This window comes from Carassius gibelio, chromosome A5, assembly GCF_023724105.1.
Source record: "Carassius gibelio isolate Cgi1373 ecotype wild population from Czech Republic chromosome A5, carGib1.2-hapl.c, whole genome shotgun sequence".
Classification (NCBI taxonomy): Eukaryota; Metazoa; Chordata; class Actinopteri; order Cypriniformes; family Cyprinidae; genus Carassius; species Carassius gibelio.
Genome location: NC_068375.1, coordinates 18,600,809 through 18,620,550, shown reverse-complemented (window position 1 = coordinate 18,620,550; position 19,742 = coordinate 18,600,809). Strand labels below are relative to the sequence as shown.

At 38.6% G+C, this 19,742-nt stretch overlaps 2 long non-coding RNA genes across 4 annotated transcripts in view; one reads left to right on the top strand and one right to left on the bottom strand.

Moving 5' to 3' along the window:
- The first annotated feature begins 2,233 nt into the window (after positions 1-2,233).
- Positions 2,234-9,330, top strand: LOC127999345 (uncharacterized). The gene is made up of 3 exons (XR_008172172.1): positions 2,234-2,343; positions 8,484-8,709; positions 8,995-9,330. It is a non-coding gene; the product is annotated as an uncharacterized LOC127999345 (long non-coding RNA).
- The window catches only part of LOC127999324 (uncharacterized), a 42,481-nt gene continuing 32,068 nt past the window's right edge, over positions 9,330-19,742 (bottom strand). For all 3 annotated transcript variants that reach the window (XR_008172149.1, XR_008172161.1, XR_008172155.1), the window contains exons 3-4: positions 13,451-13,496; positions 9,330-9,963 (exon numbers count right to left, since the gene is read on the bottom strand). This is a non-coding gene — a long non-coding RNA (uncharacterized LOC127999324). The remainder of the gene's footprint in view (positions 9,964-13,450; positions 13,497-19,742) is intronic.

The window sequence follows — 19,742 nt, the reverse complement described above, 5'->3', positions numbered from 1 at the left end:
GAGATGGACTGAGTGCCTTGTGGTGTGCTCTTATGCTTGCCTTTATTGCTTTGTTTTATTTTATATCACACTTGAGTGTTTTATTATTCTAGTTGCTTTGTCTTTCCAGCTTTTAAAACATGATGATAATTGTCCTAATGATCAAATCACATTTCAATGCATTTATTTGATGATTTTGTTCCTATTAGTTCTCTCTATTACTTTGGAACTAATTAAAAGAATAGAGTTCTAGAAAGAGATGCTCAGTAAAAGGAGGTGCTGTAAACATCAAACACATTAGACTGGTGGAGCCGCTGTAAACAGTGCTTTAGTGCTTACATTAACAGACCATCCAGCTGATAGGGTGAAACATTTTATATTTAAATACCCCTATAAGTAGACCATGAGTGGATGACTATGAACAGACTTTATGTCTTGATAACTCCTTAGACTAGAGAAAACCGATTTTTTTAATAGTGTTAATTAGTTGTGCAATTAACACAATTTGCAAAAATATACTAAATACGACATAGGATAAAACTTAATGCCCATTGGAAATCATTATGATAATTAAAATACACAAGAGGCATTAATAAAGAAATCTTTCATTACTTGAACAGTGTGGCTGTGAATTGCCTTTATTACTACCCCTGCTGCATGCTTTATTTTTAGATGAAATACCATATCTGGGTCATGAAAGATCACAGTCAACGTTCACAGGCATTTCTGCTTTTTATCCAAGCTTCTTCCTTGGTGTCTGTTCCCTTCTTTCCAACTCCCTTGCTCTGCAATCCATACTATGACAATACTACGGCCCAACTTTTGTATATCCAGTCAAACAGACTCATTTCTAAATGCCATTCATTATTTGTCATGGTGATTTTGAACAAAAACTGGAAACAGATCAAAATGATATATGTTATTAATTAAACATGATTTGAAATGTGTCTCCCAGCTGCTCTGCTCTTGAGAAACAGAGAGAGACATAGTTCTGCTGCAGTGGCACAGATTACAGATTTCTGAATCAGCATAATTTGTCATTTGAATTTTATTAAAATGCAACACACCTGAATGATTTCCATGTTTTCTTATTTTTTTTCTGCTTTCTGTTCAACATTATAATTGAATCTTAGGTTTATTTAAAATATCATTATATACAATATAATATATAATCATTATAATAATAATTATTATTATCATCATTATTATCATAGATATTAAAATGCAGAGAATAGACCTCTTGGTATCTGCTTTCACAGTATTCATATTTCTTTTCTATTGTTTAAGGAAATGCAAAAGTGGCATTTATATGCCATTCTGATATCCAGTCCACTTAGAAGCATCATACTCATTCTATCAAATGTCATGCGATTTTTCTAGACACATAATGTTATTTAAAGGAATTACACCGGAGGTGCTTTTGTTGCATGTATACACTTCTCTCAATGTAAATGTCACCTCCATGCATTGTTGACATTAGACCCCGGTCGCAAGCTCCAAACATCCCTAGCACAGGACGAGATTGAAATACTGTGCACATAAATATTATGCAGTTTTTAGTCAAACCACAGGCAAAACGTGTATAATGTGGCATGCGCTCAGGAGAAACCTATTAAATTCTAAGCATATGAAAACTCACCTCTCATTACAAATTGTAATTAATATGCATGCAAATCAATGTATTCAACACAGGCAATGGTGCAACAGGATTCATGACTATAGCAGTCTTTCTTTACCTATAGTGTCCTCTGAACAAGGCCTTTTGAATAGACGACAAGCAGCTCTGAAAGAGAGGTGGACCGTCTCTGAGAGGGCCGCTTTGTGGGTCCATTGGGTCAGACAGATCCCCTGCTGTGAACTCCCACACCTTACAATCCATCTCTCCCTGATGGTCCCCACTCTGTTGTCTCAGAGAAGTGCCTACCTAATGGCCAGAGCCCTTGAATCCCAGAGCTGCTCAACTAAATAGAGCTATACTCATTTTTAAGCAGTATTCTTTAAATAAGCCATATGGAATGACAAACAAAGTGAATATAGTACAGTTTCAAATGGCCATTCCTAGAAATGAAGTCTAAGACATCCTGACCGAATGGCCTGCTGTGGTTATATGCTGAAGGCATTAGTTTTTAATAGATTCTGCCACAGCTCTGCAGTCCACAAATGTGATAATTAAAAGAGAGGGGAGGGCGGGCTCTCCTGGAAAGAGAGAGAGAGAGGGGGAGAGAGAGAGATTTCTCTTCATCAAGTAATTAGCCAGGCTTTCATACGGAGCCGCTCGGCATCCTTACTATTTTGTGATGGGTTGATGATGGATTTACAGATATTCATGGACAGACGTACCTGATGTGGCACATCTGAAAAACAGTAAGATCGTGGGATGGATGAAAGCTGTCTGGATGCAGTATATTCATGTGCCGTTATTTGCATGTCCGACCAGGTCCGCCCTTCTGTCAAGGTTGCATTGTGCATCTTCTATAGAGCAGTCAGATTCATCTTTCTATTTTATGCCACCATTTGCAGTACGAGAGGATAATATGCACTGACATTTAGAATGGGTGTTTTTATTCACATTGTATTCATGTCATTTTCATTTTTTTTTTTTTTTGAGGGGGGGGGGGGGGTCTTTAAAAGCCAATATAAGTGTAAGTCTGTCTGTACAGGCCGCTTCTCTGGGTGAATGCTTTTCATTTGCTTTTTGAAATTAAAAAGTGTAAAAGTGTTTTCTTCATGTTTCACCCACCCGATGTTACGATGTTACAATTTGATGCAGTCTACAGCTACAGCATGGATTCTGCAATTATTTGGCAAATGATAATGATTATTTACTTAATGAAATCAAATGTAGTCTAATACTGTTTAAAGCCTATGATGCTGCTGAAGTCTGTAAAGTCACTAACTTACAACACATGTTCTGATGATAAAGAGCTTGACCTTCAGGTCAAGGGTGTCTGGCCAGCATTTGACCTGGACCTCTAGGCATGTTATCTGCTGACCTCTTCTTGTTAAAGTATTGATTACTGATCCCCAGAGACCCGAGCTCACTGACCGTCCATTTCTCTCCCTTTATTCTCATTTATTTTTACTGAAACCTTTGTAAACCTTTGTAATTGTCAAGTGCTTTGCGCAGTTGTAACCTGTTTTACATCTGTCCATCACTGAAATAAATAAGAATTACTGAATAGAAATGAAAAACACAACCTTTGTCATGTATATCATTAAATATATTTTCATACAACATTATGTATTTCCAGTATTTCCATTTTTTTTTTTGTAATCTTCCAAATCTACATGGGCCTGTTTTCTTTATTTACATGCTGTATTAGTAATGTGTTTTATTTGGAATTATATAATATGTATGATTATTTATTTTATAACATTATTATGGTTTTTAACATAAATGTCTCGATATGCAAATCTTTTGTGTTACTCTATATGTTTTGCAGCATAATAATAATAATAATAATAATAATAATATTAAATTACATTTTGCATCCTTTAAAATAACTTACAAATAAAACGTTTCTAAATTTACACCGCAAAAACCTCAAATATTCCAAAGACCTCTATTTACACTCCCTAACTTTATTTCGTCTACAGTTTCCTACATTTTTATCGTATTTTCTGTTTCACTGTTATCTATTTTTATTGTTAAACTCATTCTGTAAAATGTCAAATAAAATGTTAAATTTTAAAATTGCGATGATCATGTTATTATTCCTATACCTGATACTTAAAGGTAAAACACTTAAAATTCAAGTTAATTAAAATGGAAATGTTTTATTATACACTATAACACTATACCTTAACTCATGAAAAATGGATCATAATTTACATATTTTGTCATCATCCAGTTTAGTTCTCTGGCTGATGACATCAATGAACTGACTTTAGCTGGGGAAAAAAACGATTATTTGTTATTGTCTTCTTGCTCTGACAAACTATTTTTCAGTTTGACACTCTAAAGCTGCTTTGACTCAGTATTGTATGAAGCTCTTTACAAATAAACGTGACTTGACTTGATATATTTTGCATTACTTTACATGAGCGTAACAGCATTGCTCACTGCCTCCTCATCCTCACACAGTCCAGCTGTCCCTCCAATGATTTATGAAAAAAAGATTTCAGAGCACTGACCAATGCAGTGGCACACCCAGCAACAACAAGCCGCCGGTGAAGTTCTCAAGGAATAGTTTGTGTCTGGCCATGAAGTGGGGGCTGGAGTGTTAGCATAACAAAGGCCCTAGAGCATGTGAACTTCAGGAACCTTTCGACCCCACAGCTCGAGGTTTGAATGGCGATAGGGCCTCCTCATAGAGCTCCTCCACCACTCTACTATTCGTGGCTAAATTGTTAATCAGGGTAATTTAATAAACTTTTCAATATGCCTCCATCTCTCATCAGGAGAGGCATTCACAGCCCCTGTTCCACTTTCACACACACACACACACACACAAAGCTTGCTCTCTCTTTTATTTAGTCATTTCAGATAGCCAGCTGTTGCTCGTAGTTTTCTGTGCAAATGAAATGCTGCGAGTGTGTGTGTATGCATGTGTTTGGTGGCAGTGTACCTCTGTACATCAATGACATAAATAACATCGCAATCAATCACTTATGGCCATTATGGCACTGGGAAATTAATCAGGAAAATCAAAGTGCAATGCATTTTATTTTGTTGCTATTTACTCTGGGGGAGGGGGGCATTTGAATGATGCATTGTTGTTAATGTATTTTTTGCTCACTCTCTCAAAGGAAAACATATAAGATGACAGTTGCGTTTGCAAAACAATTAAACACAAGCCTGACGTCTGTTTTAACCATCGGCAATGATTCTTCTCCTCTATCATGCCAGCTGTATGAACGTCTTCTAAACCTCACTTCGTTTTGATAACATCTCAATCCTTGTCATTTTCTCTTACACATTTTGAGACCCTTACCAATATGTTATCTCAAATGCAAGTGATGTCATGTTTAGGTATGTTTGTCAAGATGATGTGTAGTGACGATGTGTGTGTGTGTGTGAATCAGAGCATGCGTTATAAGAGTAACAGTGAAAGTCCAGCTCTGTCTTCAGACCCCTTAAATACAGTAGTGAATGACTCAATCCACCAAATGAATCCAGGTTAGCTGTATATGTGAGCGTCTGTGTGCGTGTACATGAATGTGATGAGACTGTCCACAGGACAGCACCTTCAGATTTGTGCAGAGCTTGTGTGCAAGTGGAGACCTCTAGGGTTCAGCTTCTATGCAAGGCCACATCGATTTTATACATTTCTGTATTTAGCAGATATTTTCCTACTAAAGTCAGTTGCAAAAAAATAAATTAAATAAATTAATTAAAAAATAAAAAAGTCTATCTACACACACACACACACATATTGATATGTGACTCTGACATGTCCCACTAAAAAAAAAAAAAAAAAAAAAAAAACTTAACTTTTTAATTTATTTTTATTTATTTATTGTTGATAGGGACACATATCTGAAGTTCAAGTTGAAGGCTTCAGCGAGTTTAACTGGTGACATTTGGTGTCTGACAAGGCAAGCATTGAAGGACTAAGGAAACAAATGAAGGATGGGTCTCTAAGGACCTCCACCATGGTCTGAGCACTGGGTGAGGGGACTGTGTCTAGACCAGACCTCCTTTGTGAGTCCCCTGTGATTCCCATGTCCTGTCTGAATGGACGAACTTGACCCTAGGACATGGGCCGGTGACAGAGATACAGAATCTGCGGTTTCATTTATTTGTAAATATCAACTCAAAACCTGAAAATCAAAATCTAAAGTATGTATGATTTGCAAAGATGAATTAAGATTAGTCTCGTATTTGTAGAAGAATGAGTTTCTAGATTACGGGAGGTGTTGATTGTTCTTTGCATATTAATGTTTGCATCTCATGAATAGAATCAAATGAAATAGTCTTCAGTCTGATCCTCAGTCGTAAGCCCACTGGATAATGGACAGGGACACTCATGGATGGGTTTGGAGTGGCTACAGAGTGACAGGGGTTTAGGTATTATTTCGGACTGCAATTATACATGAATGAATGATGCATTCAGTTTAGATGATTTTCAATTCTCTGATGGGTTTTAAGGACAGTGATTTTAATTGTAATACGAGATTGGGCGTTTTTACTCATACAAAGGCTAATTAACAAATACCAGAGTACCTGATGAAGGTCATTTATTTATTTATTGTATTTTACCATGACAAATAGATTGCTTTTGTATTGTTATTCAGCTTTTTTAACATTCATTTTTCCATGAAACATAAAAATAAAATTTTAAAGTGAATGTAAATTTAATATTTTAAGCTTCAAAAATGATGCGAAATCATTCATAAATGTATCATAAAAGTAGCCCAAAGAAGTAAATATTATATGTATGTATTACAAGTCATTACAATTGCTTTATTTAGAGTCTTTACTAAATGAAAGCGTAGCATGCATTCATTAAACAAGGAGCAATGTTTAATTCAGTAAACTGCTTACTTGGCCTTAGAAATCAGTCATTACTAAATCAAAACCCCTCCAATATCTGGTTTAAAAATCTTATTGATGCCTTTCCTGTTTTTCATTTCTTTACAAACAGAAATCATGATGAGTTTCAGTGTTAAGTCTTGTCTAAAGAGGATTCCCAACTTAAAAGTTTCCGATTGAAATAATCTTTACAGTAAAAAAGAACAACATAAACTTACCCTCTGTTTCCATCATTTTTGTTAGGCCTCATGAAACAATGATGCTTTGACTGTTGGTTCTCTATCAGTTCAAAAGCGAACAGCACTCCACTTGTTTAAAGCACACTGCCTCAAGGCATGCTGGGAGAAGAAAGGGGCTCTCAGAGCAGTTGGATAGCCAGATGAGATCCTGTTTTTTTTTTCTTGTCATTTCTGTATGTCTTATTATTCATTATGAGGTGAATGTGATGTTAAACTGAAGTCAGAAACATGAGGTTTTTATCATATATTTTGAAATAATGCTTTCACGTACTTGTTATAATTGCATGCCTCCACTCACTGCTTATTTTCCAGAAATTCAACAGCCATTGTCTGTTATTTTGCATTACTTGTCACAGTCCTCATAAAGAACTCAGAAAACCAGAAATAAACCACAGGGATGCAAGGCTTCATCTAGCTCTTATTGACCAATATACAATTTTACACTCACCAAAGGTGGTTTTGTAACAATAAACAACCATATCAATGCAAACACGCAGAGTGAGGAACTGTCCTCGTGTCTGAGCTCAGGCCTATGTATTGACCACAGAGTTTGCTTAAACATTTCTGTGCAAACCAGTTTTATGTAAAATAAATCATCATATTGTTGTAACATTTCAAAGGCGGTTTCCACTGTGTCTGCTTGTGTATTATGAGTGAAACCCATTGTGTTCAGAGTCAGACTGTGGTGCCAGGCTAAAAAAATGTATAAAAAATAAGAACTTAAACCTGCTACATTTTTAGTGTGGCCCAAAATGTATTCTCAGTTCGATGCGGGAGAGAGAAACCTCACAGGCCACTGCAACCCATCTGTGAAAATCAGTGCTGCATGTGTTCTGTCACAGGGGCCTCTTGCACAGGTAGATCTGTGCTTTGGAGGACATCACCCAGCATGCTTGGGAATTCTGACTGGCAGACAGACACTCTGGGAATATGTCACAGTTCTCTCTTTAAAAGTTCTCTTTGTGCTATTCAGCCCGGCTCTGCGCGAGTACATAAACGCAAACGCACACACACAGGCGCGTACACCTCGTGCGGCGGCATATGCTCTGCTTTTCAGATGTATCCTTCTATTTGTCTGTAGAGAAATCCAAAAGAAGCTCCCTTTACAATGCAACTGGCTCTCATCTCCTTTAGCATGAAAGTGTGGAAAGTTCGGAAAGGAAGTGTTTGGTATCTCACCATCCGTGGGGAGTGCGTGGTGTATCGCGCCTTGGAGGCTTTTCCCCTCCTTCTTGTTTCTCCCTTCTTTCCAATAAGAATAAGATAACACAAAGACCTGCTATCGGGAGATAAAGGTGAAATACTGCGCAGTACTTTCCTCTTTCTTAAAGCAAGAAAAGAGAGAGAGAAAGAGCAAGTCCTGGAGTAGGTAATGGAGTTTTTAAAGTTAGATAGCCTACCTCTCGCTGGCCTCGCCAAGGTCACTTTCTTTGGTCTTAAAAGCACTCTCACTTTATTTTCTTTTCTCTAAATTTCAAATGTCAACAAAAAGTATATTGAGTTTCAGTGTTTGTGTCTGATTTCGGATCATTCGTAAGTGATTCTGAAGCAAAGCTAGCAGGGCTTTTTGTGGTTCTATGTGCTTAGAGACAATTCAATTGTGCCGTGGAGTTGGGCGGCCGGTGCCATTGTTCTGGGAAGATCTACTCTAAAACTGTGTTTCATAACTGAAGATGGAACATCAGTCATCGTAGATGTACAATGGACATCAGTCAATCAATATGTCTAATCAGATTCTGCCTCTGCCAGTCATTTGTAATTCTTCATTATTTTCCATCTCTGCGTTACAGATGACGAGTCTGGGACCATTCATCTGAAGGATTAGACTGAAACAACTGAGATGGTGAATTCATGTGTTCGTCAGATGTCCGAGAGGGGGTCTTGAGCTACTGAATAAACTACAATGCTGGTCTATGGAAGTAGAACAACTGCTGGAGGGTTTGTGAATGCTTCCAGTCAGTTAACAATGTTCTTTATTAGCTGGATTTCACATGGGACTGATGTGAAAGACACCAGGTACACAGGTTGGGTTTTTGTTTTATGTAACAAATTTAATAAAAGACCTATAAACAAAACATGATTTTAAATACTTCTCAGTTTTAAATCTTAATGTTTCTTTCCATGAAATGTTATAAATGTAATATAAATAATGATACTAATATGTTCGAATCCCACGTAAACACATGTAATTCACACTCTCAATACATTTTATAATTTCATGTTTTCCCATATTTCCTTGCGTCTCTGTTGCTTTAGTTTGTTTGGTTTGGTCTTAAGAGCAAAACATCTTTTCTGCTCCAGATACAGGCAACACCTGGCCATGACGGAGTCACATGACACTGAGGTCAGAACGACACACAATGCCTGGCTTTGTGTTCAGGTGTTCTGCTAGACTCCCGTGTGATCAGCTCTTTGTGGCACATGCAGAAAGAGCAGAATATATGAACTTTCATTTCCAGACCAAAGTAGATTTATTTGTGCCTCATGACCACTTCCTGATGCAATTCAGAGAAAACAGCCAACCAGCTTTCCTGAGACATTAAAACATGAAATTTGACTTGCTCATTTTACCTTAGTGTCATTAAACTGTTTCGAGAACAAAACGTGAAGTGTGAGAGCTACTTTGCATTATGCATGTGTAATACTTAAGTGTATAAATCAAATCCAAGCAATGACATTGAGTCTAGACTTTATTGTTCTTTCATATTGTGCGTGTGAAATGTTTAAACAATGGCAAGCCAGAGAACAAGAAAAGAAAGGATAATTGTACATTATAATCATAGAAATATTGTAGAGGTGACATGTTCAGACTGAAGCAATAACTCCCTGTGCAGAAGTCCCTTAGTGTAGTACTGATTCAACCATGTCAATGGATTCGAGACTGATCATTTTAATACACAGGATATTAAATATTTCATTACCCACGCCGGTTCAGCAAATAAATCACAAGACCTGTTCCCTTTTTTTTTTTTTTTTTGAAAAATGCACAATTTATTGAATGAATAAAATCTACAAGCATGTTGAAAAGTTGGACAATATAGCAGTTTCATACAAAATAATGCACTCCACCCAAGGTTCAAGGGTTACTCAGGCTACTTTATATGTGTACAATGTGCTGTCAGACCGTCCTGCAACATTAGGTCACTGTGGTCATCTTTCCATGTCAGCAAAGCTGAATGAAATGGGCAGCTCATTGGGTTTGTGACCTCGCGTCTTCGGCTGCTGGACACTAATGAGGGAGGCATGTGCTGGAGAGAGAGCTCTCTCAACCTGCAGCAGAGAGAAGAACACTTTACAACAGACTGTCATTTAGACCTACATTACACACAGAAACGTTACATTCAACATTATTAAACATGAGGAGTTTAAAGCTTACAGTTATGGCTCATCTCATCACAATTTCAAGTCAGAATAATTAGCCAAAATACAAGCTGTTTGAGTAAAAAGCAAAAGGTGATTCTCAAAAAAAGTATTTCTTAAAAAAAAAGCTTTGTTATTCCTCACTCTGGTCTATAAGTGATTGGACACGAAGCACTAATTCTGACATTAAGCCCTCACAAATCCCTCGCTGCTCATTTTGTACCATGATCATTTCATTTATCAAGAACCTCTCTCTCTCTCTCTAAGGCACAAGGGAAGAGTCCTCATAAGCATCACAAAGTTTTCCACACAGCTTGCCAGATTTATTAAAAGTTGTCTAGCACTAGAAGGGATTCTGACATTCCCAATATTCCTGGCTGTCTGTCGGCAGGCTTACAATGTATTATCATACCTCTTTAATATAGATACACACTTAATCCAACTGTACAGTTTTGAGGAGAACAGATCAATGAGAAATGTGAAATGGAGGATTGTAGCAAAATGAACTGTCTCCATTGCCCTGTCAGACTTTAAGTGCACATTCATAAGTTGAATTCTGAAATGGTTTGGTGCTAATAGACCCGGGATGGCCCTCTGACAGCTGCTCTCCAGATCTTTCTTCTGAAATGAAACCTCATCGCAGGCACTTCTTCACTCGGGCGCCATTGTGGAGCCATTGTTTTCCTCGCTTCTGTGTTTTTTAAGCTTGCAATAAAAACAAACCAGCGCAATGCACGCACAAAGATGAAATGATGCTTTAAATTTCATTGCCTTTGAGATCTGACTCACATCCTGAAACATCTCAGATGAAATGGATTCTTCTCACTTTCCAAAACTCCTTCCACCGACCAGGAGTTCGACATCTCAACAGGCCTTCGATTCTTCAACAAAAGGAAACTAAACCGTGCCTCATTATGAGACATGAATCAGGTGAATCACTTCAAGTCTTAGCCATTATCAAGGTACAGTACATGACTGACAAAAAGTTCACCAAGTTCTAAAAAATCTTACTACTTGCACTGTTTGCTAACAAAGAGAAAAACAATAATGGAGTCACGTTCTTGTCTTCACCTTTGTTCCTCCCTGTCCTCTCACATGGTTTTTGCTTACACGTCTCCTTATAATCTGATAAGAGTGTGTTTTTTTTTTCTTGTTGTGAAGAACACAGGTCTGGGAGGGTCTGTGTTTCTGCCTCCCCTCATTATTTCTTGTTTGCTGTTTGGCAAGAGAATAACTTATCCGATTCCACTTACCCCCTATAGCCTTCTCTCTCTCTCTTCGGTTATTATAGTATTATATTTCTTAAAACCTTAGAAGGCGATAACAAGCATGAGAGGAGAGGACCTTTATGCCAGTACATATACTGTTAGCCGTGTATTGTGGAGGTCGCTTATGCTCATGTTGCCAGCACTTTCTTCAGTGGCTTGTTAGATTTGTCTCATCCAGCCATCTCCATTCTAAATCTCTTGTCCCAGAGAGTAAATACAAAATCAAATACAAAAACCAAGACCGCAACAAAAAGTACTTCAGCCCAGAGGAATCAATTAAAAGTGCTTGCTACATACAGCACGCTGCCTCAGGAGAAGCATGGGCCTTTGATGTGTGGTCCAAGATCGGCACAGATGTGTTTTTCAGCACCACTTTGCTTTTACTGACTCTGCAGAATTCATCACCCTAACTGTGTCAGATTCTTCTCCGACCGCACATTAGTTCTCTGAGCAATGAAAGAGGTGCTTGAGCCACTCTTTCCTGAACTGGACCCTGCACCACAATACAGTCCTCACTAACCACTCCTGTTCGATTCAACCACACTGCTGTCCTGAATGAAGAGAGCAAAACCATCTATAGATCTCCAAAACTATCACCTACATATCAATTTAGGTTTCCGGGTGTGCTACATACTCAAAAACTTGACGTGGTCACTAAATAGGCTACTACTGATAAAAGGGACAGTAATAAGTACATTTGCAGGTTGGGACTCAAAGATGATACACTTCTAAAAAAAAGTCTACCAACCTCAAATGGTTTATTGGTCTTATTTGGTCTCCCAACCTGATCAAGTTAGTCTTTTGGATGGTTTTGGCACTTTTTAGTCTAGGAAAGGGCTTCACACACACACACACACACACACACACACACACACACACACACACACACACACACACACACACACATATACACATATACACACACAATACCTTTGAAATATTTTCCAACCTGAGAAGATTTAATATTTAAAACTGTAACAACACATTTGCATGATCACAGTTTTTCGATGTTAAACTGAATATTTAATCTTTTTGTGTGTGTACGTGTTCTATTTTTTGATTGCATATTTTAATTTTACATTTTTATGATTTAAAATCTATTAGTTTTTCCTTAACAAAACAAACCAGGAGTTTTTGCTTCCTAGTCAATGGGTTTTAAAGATGGGGTAAGTGATTTTTCAAAAACGCTTTAGGAAACGGATTTGAATCAAGTAGCAAAACAAACTTAATTAAAGCCAATCAGCAGTAAGGGGTGTGTCTAAACATGACTTGGAGGAGAGAGTGTTCAGTGCACAGGATGGACATTAGTTGAGCCGAGCGACAGAAAGATAGACATGGCGGATAAAAAACAAAAAGAGGAAAACCTCTGTGGAAAAAAAGTAGGCTTAAGGTAATAAGGCAAGAAGTAGGACCTGTGTAAATATCGGATCAGCTTTCCAAGTGCTGGAGAGAACTCAAGGCCTGCAATCGGATGCCGAAGTTGCTTTGTTTCTTCTCGCTAGGTGAGTTACACTGTGTCTGCACCACAACAGCTAAAGTCTGTCTAGTACACTAGACGTGACAAAGCAACCGTTGAAAATCATTTGAAATATCTTTCAATACGTCATAGATAGAACGCAAAAGTAGTTTTCTATTTGGGATTTCTTGTGCCATGTCATGGCATGTCCAGTGTAGACCATATATATGTTAATATATATATATATATATATATATATATATATATATATATATATATATATATATATATATATATATATATATATACACACATATGGTATAGACAGTATCACTGATTATAATGAGTTTTATAGTATTTTGTTGTGCCGGGCTTGGTTTCACAGAACTAATCGTTGCCTGGGTTTTGTACATATGGGTGGGGTGGAGCTATGAAAATAGGGGCGGGACACTTTTGGGGTAGGGTTGTGTTTGGTGATTTCAAATGTGAACATTGGCTACCAGAAATCCCTTACCCCACCTTTAAAGTGCAAGTGCATGATTTTTACTTTTTTCTTTGATTCACCTCGACCAGCTTTAACTGGTGAATTGTTTTTTTCTCTCTGTGGCCACTTCTTAACCTCAGAGATGACCCCTGATTTTATGTGACATAAATAACAGAACAATCTACTAACCTTCCTTCCTCACTTCAAAGAGCAACGCACTTCCTCAGAATCATCACTAGAAGGGAAGAAGGAAAAAACACAATAATTAGTGTCATGTTGGAATGAACCGCTTCTATGTGTCTAGTTAAACCCGTCAATATCTCTCTGCTCCTTTCTGACCTAAAGTAAATGACGTGACCTACTTCTTCCTCCACCTACAGCTCTTTTGTTGATGTAGATAAAAGCACCTCCTCACCACATATCTGACAATGTATAAGTAAAGCACATTCCGGTGCACAGTCTCACTCCCAACCCTACAGAGGAACACTAAAAGAGTTTCAGCTATTATAAATAATTTACAGAATTTTTCATTCGCCCTTTTAACCCCTCTGCAAAAAGCACATTTGGCTCAGGTTAAAAATATATGCTCCACATATCTGCCTCGGTGTATGAAGGTGAATCATAAACTGGAGAAGCCCGTGGTTGAGTTGAGTCCCATGTTGTGTGAAAGTCAGTTCTTTTCCTTTGTTGATGTGAGAATAAATAAATGTGTGACAACAGGTCATAGCAATATGAAAATGCTAAACAAATAGGACGATAAGGACAAACTCAACTGTTTCTCCATTCAACCTTGAAATATTTATCCTACTACTATTTAATGTAACTAATCCACATAATCACTCTATTTTCTTGTCCCGCCCAATCAAACGCTTTGCCCTGGGTACAAACACTTTGGTATGGCCCTGGCATCCTGTAGTGTTGGCATGGAGGTCGGGATAAACTATGCTCTTCCACCATGCAAGATGTGTGAAACTGAGCATCCGTGTACACACAAACACACCCCCATCTTGATATCTGACACCAGACAGCACAAATATCTCTTTGCCAGGGGCTCCTCTCCTTTCATATGTGTGCAAATGAATTCATGGCCATCTAAGAGCGGGCAGAACCAACCCCGTCTTCCAATGGAGCAGAGGCAGCCCTGTCATAGGGCCTTTCAGATACTACCAAATCTAGATAAATGCATTTAGCAGCAATGTGTGAAAACATATTCACCAAAGTGGTGCAATATTTTCCAGTTTTTATACATTTCATAAATCTTCTCAGTTTTGACACTGTAATGAGATATTAGGTAGTTCATATTTATCCATGAAATATTTTCTCTCTGTGTGTGTGTGTATAGATCTTGGTGTGCTTTTCTGGGCATCCAGAGACATGTACAGTTTATCCCTCTGTTCATCCAGAAGCGACTCATTTCATTAACAGTTATTAATAATGTAACAGTGTTCTTGTACAGTTTTTCTCTCTTTTCACTACAACATTACACATGCACTACCACATCCACTTACAAAACAAGTATGAGAGTCCACAAACATACACTGAAACACACACACTCCAGCACACATGACCTACAAACGCTGTTTGATGTTTCTATAAAAACTCTAGATGAGCACTCTGTCTCAACTTGGCTATAATCAGTTACAGAAGTGGAATATTACTATATTATTAAACAATATTTTTTAAACATCATCTAATATTATTCATATACATTATATATAATGCATTCTTTACTGTAAATATAAATGTGTATATATATATATATATATATATATATATATATATATATATATATATATATATATATATATATTTATTAAAATATTTATTATTTAACAATCCAGTAGTATTAATAAACATGATATAGAATATAAAATAAAATGTAGTTTCTTTAATTTAATTAATGTAGTTTATAACAATTCAGTATATAATAACAAAAACAACAACTATAAATATTGTTGAAGGTTTGATTTCTTAGTATCTTTATCTCTTATCATAATTTCTCTCCCCAGAATGGAAGAGCCTCTACTTACCCATATACACTAAAAATGATCATTTGTGATTGGAGAGCTAATTTGAAGTGTCAGTTATTCTTATGCAAATTTTCTTTCTCACATTTCAAAAGAGGCTGAGCACAGATGGCTACCAACAAATCATGCCACGCAAGGCAAAGCAGTCGGCCAGACAATAAGATTTTGTATAATGTGATGATGGTGTCTTCATGTCTGTCTTCCCTTATGCTGGGGGATGCTTTTACTGATAGCAATGCTTTGCTAAAGGAAGGATGTACATAGCTCTTGTTTACCACCAACAGAATGAGAAGCTTTACTACAAACAAATCAGCGGATATGGATAAATTCATGACCATTTATCAGTAGATATAAATCGATTAAAGTATGGATTATTTTCATGTACGCTGGCAAATGTGGGCAGCAAAATGGAGAAGAAAGAAAGAAAAGGGATAGTGAAACAGAGAGAAAGAAAGAGACAGTAAGGAACAAGAGGCTGCTCTCTCAGCGTGACCCGAACAAGCCACTAAAACGTGATTTCTGACAGTTTGCTAGCACTAAGGCTGAGAGACAGCGGCCTCTATGCTTTCACGCTAAAGACCATGATTTTGCCTCTGAGAAGTCGGCTGACAGACACACCTGCTGCGAAACCAAGCAACTCCAGGACAAATATGTGGATAGGCTTCAACAAACTAGCATGGTAATAATGGCCAACCACTTTAGGAGCGGCAGAGAAAAGACAACTTATTCAAGTGGTAAAATTAGTAAACGTTTTAAAGGCAATTCATACCAAACCACTTTTTCTTTTTTTCCCCAAATAGGACAAGATACAGGAAGAGACTGCACAACAAAAGACAATGTACCTTGACCTTCTCAGCTGATACAGTGGTTAACAAAAAGGAAGAGAAAAGAAGACGGCAAAGAAACTTTTCAGAAGAGTGGATCAAACAACAAGCTCTGGCGTCTTGTTACAACACAACAATGGAGCCATTTAAACCAAGACTGAACACGGCAACCGGGTCCACAGGTTCTGATTGTCCCACAAAGGGTCAAGAGGGAGAGGAGAAGCTGAGTGTTGAGATATTTTAGACGATAATGGTGCTCCAGAAATGAGATGGTTTCAGTTTGCCAAGTTTGTTTCGACTTCTCTACCTTAGAGGCTAAAGCTGTTAAACCTGGATGGCTAAAGAAATAACGAAACTGTCCAGGCTTATCGGCTAATAAGATCCAAGAGTATGCAGAGTGTGAATAACGTGATATTTTACATACACCCTGTTCTTGAATAATGTTAACTGGGGAATAAAAGCTGGACCATTTAAACTCCATAACCTAATGCCAGTTAGTATGTTACCCTCCATACAAAGCCAAACAGAGATGTTTGCTAGTCATGGGGCTTAAGTTCTAATAATAGTCTAAAATAATTAACACATTCTGGAAGTGAATAGAAAATGAAAACTTATTATAGCCTGAGTAGAATTTATCCTTCTCTTCTATCAACAAAAACTCAGCTGGAAGATGTTTTACCCGAAACAGGTAGTTTATTGAATTGGATAGTCCCCTTGAAGAAATATGATCTTTACTAAAAGAAGCACTGTTAGCCTATGCTAAATGAGGGGTCTGACAAATATGATTAGAAGAAAATTTCTGTCAATAATAACTAGCAGATTTTGGCCTTTTGTCAGGTCCCTCAAGACCCTGTAGCTCAGATGATGCTGGCAGCATCAAGGTCATGGGTTTGCTTCCAAGGAAATGTTAAATAAATTGAAAATCTTGAATACATTTTTTTTTTTATGTCCACTGGACGAGCTTTATTCCCTCGCCAGGGTGCTGGGGGATCCATGGGAGTTTGCCCAACCAATCCACATGTGTTTTGTGAATTTGGAGAAGGCATTCGACCATGTCCATCGCGGCCTCCTGTGGGTGGTGCTCCGGGAGTATGGGGTCAGGAGCCCTCTGTTAATGGCTGTCCGGTCCCTGTATGACCAGAGCAGGAACTTGGTTTGCATTGCCGACAGTAAGTCAGACTTGTTCCTGGTATATGTTGGACCCTGGCAGGGCTGCCCTTTATCACCAGTCTCCACTTGAGGCAGGAGTTCTCCACCAACCTGAATGGGACATGCTGAAGGTCCTGCGTGCGCTGGGATGGTTTGCAGCTGAGTGTGAAGTGGCTGGGATGAGAATTAGCAGCTCCAAGTCTGAGGCCATGATTCTCAGCTGGAAAAGGGTGGCATGTCCCCTTCAGGTTGGTGGAGAGCTCCTGCCTCAAATTGAGAAGTTGAAGTATCTTGGGGTCTTTTCCACGAGTGAAGGAACGATGGAGCAGGAGATTGACAGGTGGATAGGTGCAGCTTCTGCAGTGATGCGGTCGATGTACCCATCTGTCGAGTTGAGCTTCAAGAAGACAATCTCGATTTACCAGCTGTGGGTCATGACCAAAAGGACAAGATCCCGGATACAGGAGGCTGAAATTAGCTTTCTCCATAGGGTGGCTGGGCGATCCCTTAGAGATAGGGTGAGGAGCTCTGCCACTCGGGAAGAGCTCAGAGTAGAGCCACTGCTCCTCCTCATCGAGAGGAGCCAGCTAAGGTGGCTCGGGCATCTGTTCCGGATGCCTCCTGGACGCCTTTCTGGGGAGGTGTTCTAGGCACGTCCCACCGCGAGGAGGCCCCAGGGAAGACCAAGGACATGCTGGAGGTACTATGTCTCTTGGCTGACCTGGGAACTGCTCGGTATCCCCCGGGAAGAGGGATAGGGAAGTCTGGGCATCTCTGCTTAGACTGCTGCCCCCGCGACCCAGCACCGGATAAGCGGAAGAAGTTGGATGGAATACCCATACATATTTAACTTAACTCACAAATAACTGAATATCACTAAGGGTATAATCATAATTTGATCTTAATTTGAACCTGTTGCTGCAACACTGCTAACTACAAACAACTTCCAGTCCAATGGTCCACTTGTCTCCTGCCTAGAAACCAGTAGATGTCTAGCCTACAAGAAATGAACAGATGTAATGGAAAAATTGTTTCTCAATGTCTCTCAAAGACTGTTTACTAGAATACCGGTTACCCAACTGTGAAACACCAATGAAAGAAATGCTAAAACTAATCTCATAACAGCAGTGACGGTTTACTTCCAGCAGGATTCTGAAATCCTGCAGTACAAAATGGTGGCTCACTTCACACCAAAAGCTAAGTCCAGACAAGCAACCATGATACTGTCACAAACACTGTCACTGTGAGGGCGGACATGCCTATTCACACAGCTCACACTAGTCTCTCCATGTGCCAGTGTCTTTTCTGTTTTCACCTATCTCCCCCCAAAAAGTGTGTGTGTGTGTGTCATACACATCAAAACGGTAAGGTGAATCCTTTTGAGCTGGCGGTGCAGTTGGCCACAGAATGAATAAACATCCATGTCAGGAGAAACTGATACACTCCCCTTTTCAAGCAGACGGGCCTCTCGTGGGAAATCCAGCACTAACACAATGGATAGAGATGGCCTTTTGTTGAGTTTCTCAGCTATTGGCTACTTCTTCTCTTGAGTCTGTAGCCTAGACAGACCACTCCCCTCGGTTCTTGTTCCCCCCTCATACACAATTAACTTTTACCTTTTTTATACTAATGCATTCTAGAATGTGTTTCTTTGTTACTTCAGAAAGTTGGAAATCAGAAATGATTAATATGAGCACTGTGAGTCTGCTGGTTCTCAACAGGAGTTGCTGGTGTGTTGGTGTACCTTCCAGGCTTAAAGAACAGCTATCTTAAATACCTAAGTTGTAAATTTAGACTAGTCTAAGCTGTTTTTTTTTTCAGCTCCTTCCTCAACACAGATAATGACCTCATGGTGAGGATTTTTAATTCTGTCTCTAAATCTTCTTTAAAGTGTATAACACCATGACGTTCATCCAAAAAACTCTGATGGAAGAGCTCCCTACAGGTCAGATGGCTGGCTGAGTGATTTCACTCTTTCAGAGAAGGTTCAACATCTACACTAGACTTGAAATCTTTGTATCTGTCTATCTATGTATCTATCTGTCTATCTGTCTGTCTGTCTATCTTTCTTGTACTAGGTAGTATATGAATATTATATACTGTAGAATAGCAAAACCTAACTAGACAGAGTTGCAGTGTTTTATACTAAGTTGACCACAGTGATGTGACAATATCTCAAATCTAGATTTTTAAATCTTAAACTCAGTTTACAATTTTTCATTTATGCTTGAAGACGAGATTTCTCCCACTCCCCCTCATCTTTCATTCCCTTGCCCTATTCTTTGCTTTCAGATCCCATCTGAGTCAACAATAAAGTCGTTATGCATGACAGTTTGGGGAGCAGAATAGGTACTGCTCGAGCCTGCTGTGTGGCAACAAAGTGGGCCCATTCTCTTCGGCTGGGCTCAGTTACGGGACCCTGGGCAGTGGGACAAGGACAATATTGCCGGGACATTCCCAGACTGATGGAAACAAAAAGAT